Source organism: Antedon mediterranea, chromosome 4 (assembly GCF_964355755.1).
Source record: "Antedon mediterranea chromosome 4, ecAntMedi1.1, whole genome shotgun sequence".
Classification (NCBI taxonomy): domain Eukaryota; kingdom Metazoa; phylum Echinodermata; class Crinoidea; order Comatulida; family Antedonidae; genus Antedon; species Antedon mediterranea.
Genome location: NC_092673.1, coordinates 27299026 through 27309872, shown reverse-complemented (window position 1 = coordinate 27309872; position 10847 = coordinate 27299026). Strand labels below are relative to the sequence as shown.

The 10847-nt window shown below is 31.7% G+C and overlaps 1 long non-coding RNA gene across 1 annotated transcript; it reads right to left on the bottom strand.

Annotated features, from left to right (window-relative positions):
• Nucleotides 1-829: 829 nt before the first annotated feature.
• LOC140046205 (uncharacterized) lies at nt 830-5030 on the bottom strand. Its single transcript, XR_011844746.1, has 3 exons — nt 4743-5030; nt 4086-4229; nt 830-1217 (listed from the first exon to the last, which is right to left on the bottom strand). It is a non-coding gene; the product is annotated as an uncharacterized lncRNA (long non-coding RNA).
• Nucleotides 5031-10847: the final 5817 nt, after the last annotated feature.

The following is a 10847-nucleotide window of genomic DNA, read 5'->3' as shown; positions in this document are numbered from 1 at the left end:
AAATGTCAACGTTGAATCAACATAGAAATTATCAACGTTGAAACAACGTTAAAATAGGTAACGTTAAAATAACGTTGAAAAAATGGTTGAAAATGAAAGTTTCCCTCAACGTAAATGTCAACGTTGAATCAACATAGAAATTATCAACGTTGAAACAACGTTAAAATAAGTAACGTTGAAATAACGTTGAAAAAATGGTTGAAAATGAAAGTTTGCCTCAACAAAAATGTCAACGTTGATTCAACATAGATTATCAACGTTGATTCAATGTTGAAATTATTAACGTTGAAACAACGTAATAATTAAGTTGAAATGAAAATTTTCATCAACGTAAATTTCAACATAGATTTAACGTTGAAATTATCAACGTTGATTCAATGTTGAAATATTAAAGTTAATTCAACATTATCCGCAAACGTTGAAATAACGCTGAAAAACTGTTGAATTAAAGTTTAAATTTAAAAAAATATCAACGTTGATCCATTGTAGAGTAATCAACCAAATTCAAGGTAGAAAAAATAACGTTTAATCAACGTATACAGATCAACGTTGATTCAGTGTAAACACATTTTTACCGTTGATTCAACATAGAAATTATCAACATTAATTTAACACAGCAATGGTTTAGTTATTAGAAGAACAGCTTATAGTAACACAACCAAAATAAATCAAGCTGAAATCTGGCATATTTTCAATGGTAATTGATTTGTTGAATTACTATATCCAATTTGAATCAACGGTTTTAAAGTAGTTGGTAGTAAAGTTTACTGTTACGTCGCAGAATCCATCAATAGAGACATTTTATAAATACTGTATATCTCACTAATCTTTAATTTCTATAAAAACATAAAATAACATTTATTCAGGTGTTATCAAATCATCAGGCAAAATCCAAGCAACAATCAAATAATGTACATCCTCACTGACAGTTCTCAGGTACCAATGTTAAGTATAAAAAATATACTAATAACCAGTTTGTAATATGTTTGCCAACTAACATGATTGAATAACTATAAATATTGGCTGATTACAGTAAAACACAATAAATACAACACACGTCACAGGTGCCTTGTGCTAATGTTGCAGAAGTCCAAATGATGGCAATAACACATTACTGTAATTGCATTGTTCCGATTAGTCAATAAACAGTTGCCTCGATTCCTGTGTTGACATTGTCCTATGGTTTCCAAAAGTGTGGCAATATTATTTTTCCAAACCTGAAACAAATTCAATTAAGTTACTGTAGTTTTAAACAAAAATAATACAGTAAAAAATTAATTGAAAGATTTATTGTCCCCAAAAAACATGAACAATGAAGATTAATACAATCATACTTTGAATACCTTGCCATTTTGCAATTTTAACAATTTAGATATTCACTTGCCGTAGAACAAAACAAAAACAATAAAGATTTCACTTAACAAAAATACAAAATAAACAGTATATTTAACCAAAAACCAATTGTTTGTTTAAATTGTCCTTTTCAGGTACAAATGCATTTTTTAAAATCTAATTTTTTGGTCAAAGTGAACAACTCTACAGTGACGGCATATTCAACAAAACATTTAAAAAAAAAATTGTTCAGTTCAATTATATCTTTAACACATTGTTCAAAAATCATACTGTACATAAACAAAAATTCAATTCAGAACATCATTTCACACTTACACGTAAAATATGCAATCAATTAAATTTATGTAAATAATATTGCAACACTGTATTAATATTTACGCCGTGGTTATAGGATTCCGGCACCGTAACTCAACTGCCCAGCGTTAGGGAATCCGACACGCTATTGCGCATGCCCAGAGCGAGGTAATCGGCGACTCTATTTTTGTCTACAACAGACTAAAGCGTGGTTCCCACTAGCGACGCAACACAAGGACGTAACGCAACGCAAGTGAATTGACCAATCACAATTGCTAACTGTCTATAACTTCGCTTGTCATTGGTTAAAACGCTTGCGTTGCGTTTACGTCCTTGCGTTACGTTCTAGTGGGAACCAAGCTTTACAGCGATGGATCATTTTAATAGCTGCGGCACGGCGAACTAGCCGGCCTACATGCCTAATAATACTAGTAGGCCTACCAGCTAGATGTGACCATTGGGCCTATTTATTTCGTAATTAAAAAAGTCGTTGCTTCATTCATATATAAACTTTATGAATTATAATAGAGAGAAATGGTGAACCGCGATGACGTCACTCAAATTTCACCGAGTGGGTATAGATTGTAAACAAACCATTTCGCCACATGTTTTTGTATGGGAAATTCCGATGGGTTGAGTTAAAAAGGTAGTTAGAAAAGAACGTTTAAAACACACATAATAGCAGTATCTTTTTTTTTTGCAACACCCTTAACAATTTTAATGTTATATGGGCAAATCTTAACATATTTTATTTCAATTTGGATTGAATTAAGACGCATTTTTGTTATATACTGTACCCAGCTCTAGGCCCTAGATAGTTTCGCTGATGCTGTGTTGACCTCGAGTAGGCCTACTCGAGCAGGCCTACTCGAGCAGGCCTACTCGAGCGAGCCTAGCACGGATTATCGGTTATTATAATAATAATAATAACATTGGAAATTCTTTATTTATTGCATACTGTACTACTACTACTTTAGCTAGGGTGCTGCTAGGCTTCTCCTAGCTAGGTAGTAAGACTAAATAGAGCATCTCTAGTAGACGTAGGCCTAGCATTTAGTTTCAGCTTGACAACTGCCATTTTGTTATGTGGCTAGTGAAGCTTCCTGCCGGGGGGCTACCGCCAGTAATGAATACTTGATAAGACCATTCTACTATAATACTATAGGCCTAGTCTAATGTAGACCTACAGATAGATATGAGATATTTTTAGGAATATGATTGTGAATGATGGATGACTAAATACACAAATAGAAAAAGAATTATGAGCGTTACAGCAACAACATTGGTTAGACGACGCCATGATTCACGTGTATAAACATAGGAAATGTGCCGCCCTCAACGGTTTGTTATGATTTTATACCCACTCGGATTTTAGACGTCGGTTCGCCATTTCTCTCTATTACATGACTAGTTTTAATTTTTATGATTTTTCAAGTACAAAATAAAAGATTTCATATAACGCATTTATACTGTACATAACATCATGCAGCAATCGTTTACAAGTTGATTTGTTGACAGCAAAAAAAAAAACCAGAACTGTTCGGGAGAAGTCCGTGTCGCAACGCTACGCTATTCATTTTCGTACATTTCTTGAAATACGCAAGCTGATTCTTATCAATATCATAATAATTATTTTAACGCGTGGCGTAATTATTAATTCATGTATGGAATGGCCTAGGCCAAGTTTCATCCATCGCTCTCTCCCCCGCGCGACGACTAACTAGGCCACAGCAAAGATATCTTTGGCTACACAGTACATCCCTAGTTAACACTCCGACTCTCGGGTAATGTGGTGCGCGGTCTGTGGCACTAGTGCAAGCTATAATTATTCCGCACGACGGCTGCTGTCAACAAATCAACTTGTATACGATTGCTGCATGATGTTATGTACAGTATAAATGCGTTATATGAAATCTTTTATTTTGTACTTGAAAAATCATAAAAATTAAAACTAGTCATGTAATTATAATTCATAAAGCTTATATATGAATGAAGCAACAACTTTTTTAATTACGAAATAAATAGGCCCAATGGTCACATCTAGCTGGTAGGCCTACTAGTATTAGTAGGCATGTAGGCCGGCTAGTTCGCCGTGGCGCAGCTATTAAAATGATCCATCGCTGTAAAGCTTGGTTCCCACTACTACTAGAACGTAAAGCTAGGACGTAAACGCAACGCAAGCGGAAAAAAAAACCAGAACTGTTCGGGAGAAGTCCGTGTTGCAATGCTACGCTATTCATTTTCGTACATTTCTTGAAATACGCAAGCTGATTCTTATCAATATCATAATAATTATTTTAACGCGTGGCGTAATTATTAATTCATGTATGGCCTAGGCCAAGTTTCATCCATCGCTCTCTCCCCCGCGCGACGACTAACTAGGCCTAGGCCACAATTTATTCAATTCAATATTAAAGTTAAGAACTATAAATACCAACCTTTTGTATATAAAAATATTGATCATCCATTAGATTTTTCTCGTTTGATTCACATAGAAAAGATTATAGGCCTACATGTACTTCATTATTTTGTACTCTAGCTAGGCATAGCCTAGGCCTAAGGGCCTTAGCTAGGCCTACAATCTGAAATAAAGAAAGCGAGTAAGTTTAACAAATAGCCGTCCTAGGCTAGCATGTGTTTGTATACTATAATACTAATAATAGCATTAGCAGCTACTGTAGAAAGCCTAGCAGAAAGCTAGCTAGGCCTAGGGCCTAGGCCAACTAATTAGGCCTAGGCCTATATATTATGTTATATTTATGTATACTTTTGGATAAATAAAGAAAGTATTGAACTAAAGGCCTAATAGTACATACCATTTTATAACCATAATAAGTACAGTACTGTAGTTATCCTTGGCAAGGCAAATGTTTGCCATTGACAGGCATGATACTAAATGCTTCCACTAGGCCTAGTGAGTGAATTCAGTTCATCAGTTTGGCAGCCTGCCTAGCCTACCTATTAATATTATAGCCTAGCTAGCTATGCATGTGAGTGTGGCCTACTAGCCTAGACTAGAGGCTAGCTATTGATAAGGGTAAAATAGTCAAGCTTATAAATTAGTAGATTACAAATAAAAAAGATTGTTTTCCTACCTGAAAACATACTTATTTGACAATTTCAATGATGAGCCTTTTTTTTCTACACACCACTATTACTGTAGGCCTAGCCTACGTCGAAGTAACTGAAATTACTGACACCAGTTTCAAAATTTTATCAAAACGAAACTAACCAATGACAAGCTCGTAGGCCTATCTATTCTTATGAAATTTGATCTTGCATGAAAGGATCATTCAATTTTCAACACAACTTCTAGAACATTTTTGTATTATACAGAGACAATAATATTTGCCAATCTAAAATTCCTAAATAACCAATAATCATTTGTTTTACAATAAAAGATGATAAAATAAACCGCCAACTGAAATCTAATGTTAATTTAACGTTGAAACATCAATGGCAACGCACTTAAACACATATTATTTAATATTAAACGTTAAAAACATGTCATTTTAACCAAAGTATTAAATAGAATTTATCTTTAATTTAACGTTTAATTAACATTGAAAAACAAAAATAATAATTGTTTGAAAAAACAACATAATTTCAAGAGTTTTTCAACGTTGAAAACATGTCATTTGAAAATGACAATTGGATTTCAACGTTAAAATAACGTTGGAATAACATTGAAAAACAAAAATAATAATTGTTTGAAAAAAATTACTAGTTAGAAATACAATGTTATTTCAACGTTGGATCAACATTGATAAACTAACGTAAATTACTAGTTAGAAAGACAATGTTATTTCAACGTTGGAGCACCATTGATAAATTAACGTAAATTTCTTGTTAAAAATACAATGTTATTTCAACGTTGGACCAACATTGATAAATTAACGTAAATTACTAGTTAGAAATACAATGTTATTTCAACGTTGGATCAACATTGATAAATTAACGTAAATTACTAGTTAAAAATACAATGTTATTTCAACGTTGGATCAACATTGATAAATTAACGTAAATTTCTAGTTAAAAATACAATGTGATTTCAACGTTGGATCAACATTGATAAATTAACGTAAATTTCTAGTTAAAAATACAATGTTATTGCAGCGTTGGATCAACATTGATAAATTAACGTAAATTTTTAGATATAAAGACAATGTTATTTCAACGTTGTATAAACATTGATAAATTAACGTAAATTACTAGTTAAAAATACAATGTTATTTCAACGTTGGATCAACATTGATAAATTAACGTAAATTACTAGTTAGAAAGACAATGTTATTTCAACGTTGGATCAACATTAATAAATTAACGTAAATTTCGAGTTAAAAATACAATGTTATTTCAACGTTGGATCAACATTAATAAATTAACGTAAATTTCTAGTTAAAAATACAATGTTATTTCAACGTTGGATCAACATTGATAAATTAACGTAAATTACTAGTTAAAAATACAATGTTATTTCAACGTTGGATCAACATTGATAAATTAACGTAAATTACTAGTTAAAAATACAATGTTATTTCAACGTTGGATCAACATTGATAAATTAACGTAAATTTCTAGTTAAAAATACATTGTGATTTTAACGTTGGATCAACATTGATAAATTAACGTAAATTACTAGTTAAAAATACAATGTTATTTCAACGTTGGATCAACATTGATAAATTAACGTAAATTTCTAGTTAAAAATACAATGTGATTTTAACGTTGGATCAACATTGATAAATTAACGTAAATTACTAGTTAGAAAGACAATGTTATTTCAACGTTGGATCAACATTAATAAATTAACGTAAATTTCTAGTTAAAAATACAATGTTATTTCAACGTTGGATCAACATTGATAAATTAACGTAAATTACTAGTTAAAAATACAATGTTATTTCAACGTTGGATCAACATTGATAAATTAACGTAAATTACTAGTTAAAAATACAATGTTATTTCAACGTTGGATCAACATTAATAAAGTAACGTAAATTTCTAGTTAAAAATACAATGTGATTTTAACGTTGGATCAACATTGATAAATTAACGTAAATTACTAGTTAGAAAGACAATGTTATTTCAACGTTGGATCAACATTGATAAATTAACTTAAATTACTAGTTAGAAAGACAATGTTATTTCAACGTTGGATCAACATTGATAATAAAATGAAAATTTCTAGTTAGAAATACAATGTTATTTCAACGTTGGATCAACATTGATAAATTAACGTAAATTTCTAGTTAGAAAGACAATGTTATTTCAACGTTGGATCAACATTGATAATAAAACGTAAATTTCTAGTTAAAAATACAATGTTATTTCAACGTTGGATCAACATTGATAAATTAACGTAAATTTCTAGTTAAAAATACAAGGTTATTTCAACGTTGGATCAACATTGATAAATTAACGTAAATTTCTAGTTAAAAATACAATGTTATTTCAACGTTGGATCAACATTGATAAATTAACGTAAATTTATAGTTAGAAAGACAATGTTACTTCAACGTTAAATCAACATTGATAAATTAACGTAAATTACTAGTTAGAAGGACAATGTTATTTTAACGTTGGATCAACATTGATAAATTAACGTAAATTTCTAGTTAAAAACACAATGTTATTTCAACGTTGAATCAACATTTATAAATTAACGTAAAACATTTGTTAGAAAAACAATGTTATTTCAACGTTGGATCAACATTGATAAATTAACGAAAAACATTTGTTAGAAAGACGATGTTATTTCAACGTTAAATCAACATTTATAAATTAACGTAAATTACTAGTTAAAAAGACAATGTTATTTCAACGTTTGATTAACATTGATAAATGAACATAAACATTCTATTGAAAAGAAAATGTTATTTCAACGTTGATTCAATGTTTATTAATAAACGTAAAAAATATAGTTAGGGAAAAAATGTTATTTCAATGTTGATTCAACGTTTGAAATACGCTGACAACATGATTTCAACAAATCAACTATATTTCAACGTTGATTCAACGTTGAAATTATGTTCTGTGCCCACTGGGTAGTGTTATACCGTATATACTTAGACGTGACACAAAATAGAGAGCGCGCTAACATTTTTTCAATGGCATAATCGTTTTTCTGCGCGCAATATTCTAACGTATGACGTGCACGTGGCTTTTGCGCTGCGGATAACCCGAACTCGTCAAAGTGACGAGTTCAAATCTAGTTTTTCTGTATTATTAGTTATCCGCATTCAGCGGATAACTCCTTGTAACTGTCCTGTTTCATCATCTTTTTTTTTAGTTATCCGCACATGGCAGTGTGCGGATAACTCCTTGTTATTGTATGGGATCTTTTTTTTTTTCTTTTTAGTTATCCGCTTAGTAGCGGATAACTCCTTGTGATTGTAGTGGATCAATATTTTTTTTTTTAGTTATCCGCATTCAGCGGATAACTCCTTGTAACTGTCCTGTTTCATCTTCTTTTTTTTCTGTATTCTTCTTTCTTTCTGTCATTTTTGTGCAGAGCGTATCTCTAAAACATGTAAACATAACATTTCATAACTTTGTCAACATATGGGCATTCGCGTGAAGTTGTGCCCCTCTTATTGTGAATGACGTCAGAGTTACGCAACGTGACTTACGCACGTTTTTACGTTTTTCGCGTATTTAACATAGATCGAAAACCATATAACAATTTCAAATGAAACTTAGCATAAGTTTAATTTATATCATGCGCTAACTTTATGTGTAAAAAAAATGACATGTTACACACGAAGTTACGCGCGTACGCGCGTTTAAAATTTCAAAATGCGAAAAATCAATTTCTAATCAACTTTCTACGCGTTTCATGTCATTTTAAGTATGTCAAAAATTCCCAGGCGCGCGCAATTTTTTTACGCAAGCGGACGCACGTAGCGCAAAACACTTTTTTCTTCGCGTGATTTATGTTTTTCCTGCCTTTTCTAGTAATTTTACAAACTTTTAAACAATTTCGACTTAAAATCACGTCATACGGGCACGTAGAATTGGATAATTTTCGCGAGTTTTTGATGAAAAAGTTAACAAATTTGTCAAAATTTGTCAAAATTATGCCTTTTTTTAAACAGTCGTAATTTTTAAACTGGACGGTTAATTTTTTGTGGATGACATATTCTTGAAGTTGATGAGTTATAGATATCGGATCATGTATTAATATGGCTAACCGGACATTGTGACGTCATCGTATGGCCACGCGTATCTAAAATATAGGATTTTTGTATCTTTCGTCGTAACTCATCACATTTAATAGAGCGCATCTCTACTTATCCGTTTTCCATTTTCACCCCGATTGTGATATTGTCTAGATCAATCAACTATCTTTTGCATGAGTTAAAAATATTTTAATTTTTATTACGTCATCATGTCTAAAAACGTAAATAACGTGGGTCAATTATTTTCATCTTTACAGTAAATTTCAATCTGTTATAGCTCGTCAGAATAAAAAGTGATAATCATGATTAAAATGTTTCCTGGAAGCTATTGGATTGTAGATACGAATTCATGTGAACATTTTTCCAATCCGACGTTGTGATGTCATCATATGGCCAGTTGAATAATAAAAGTCGTATTTTCATATTTTGCGTAATAGTTCATCACATTTAAAAGGGCGCGCATCTATATTTTACGTATTCAAATTTCTTCTACACGGTAATATGTGATTGCTGAGATAATGTCCTTCCGAAATTGCTATCTTAGTGTTTCATCTTGATACCGTCGCCATGTTACAAATTTGAATAAATGGCGGGTCCCGTAATTTCACCTCTTCTACACTGTATGTAACATGTATACAGATTATACTGTTTGCATGTATATACTATATGACACAAAATTGACAAAATTCAGCACTAACAACATATCATATTCTTCAGATCAGGTCATAATGCCATAATTTTTTTCTGTGTGCAATATTCTAACGTATGACGTGCACGTGGCGTTTGTCGTGCGGATAACTAACTCGTCAAAGTGACGAGTTACATGTCTAGTTAGTTATCCGCACATGGCAGTGTGCGGATAACTCCTTGTTATTGTATGGGATCTTTTTTTTCTTTTTAGTTATCCGCACTTGGCGGATAACTCCTTGTTATTGTATGGGATCTTTTTCCTTTTCTGTATTATTAGTTATCCTCACCATGGCGGATAACTCCTTGTAACTGTCCTGTTTCATCATCTTTTTTTTTTTTTTTTTCTGTATTATTCTTCTTTCTTTCTGTCATTTTTGTGCAGAGCGTATCTCTAAAACGTGTAAAGTTAACATTTTATAACTTTGTCAACATATGGGCAATCACGTGAAGTTGTGCTTTCCTATAATTGAATGACGTCAGAGTTGCGCAACATGACTTACGCACGTTTTTATGAATTTCGCGTATTTAACATAGATCGAAAACCATATAACAATTTAAATTGAAACTTAGCAAAAGTCTAATTTATATCGTGCGCTAACTTTTTGTGCACTAAAAATGGCATGTTTTACACGAAGTTACGCGCGCACGCACGTTTAAAATTTTACAATGCGAAAAATCAATTTCTAATCAACTTTCTACGCATTTCATGTCATTTTGAGCATGTCAAAAATTCCCACACGTGCGCAAATTTTTACGCGCTTAATGCACACGTAGCGTTAAAAATGTCATTTTTTCGAGTGATTTATGTTTTTCCAGCCTTTTCTAGTAATTTTACCAACTTTTAAACAATTTTGACTTCAAATTACGTCATACGAGCACGTAGAATATGATAATTTGCGCGCTTTTTTGATGAAAAACTTCAAAAATTCGTCAAAATTAAGCCTTTTTTTAAACAATCGTAGTTTCTAAACTAAACGGTAAAAATTATTTTTATTACATATTCTGGAAGTTGATGAGTTGTAGATATCAGATCATGCATTAATATGGCTAACCGGACATTGTGACGTCATCGTATGGCCACGCGAATATGAAATTTAGGATTTTTGTATCTTTCGTCATAACTCCTCACATTTAATAGAGCGCATCTCCACTTATCCGTTTTTCATTTTCACCCTGATTTTGATATTGTCTAGGTCAATCAACTATCTTTAGCATGAGTTAAAAATATTTTAATTTTTATGACGTCATCATGCCTAAAAATTTAAATTACGTGTGGCATTAATTTCATCTTTACAGTAAATTTCAATCTGTTATAGCTCGTAAGAATAA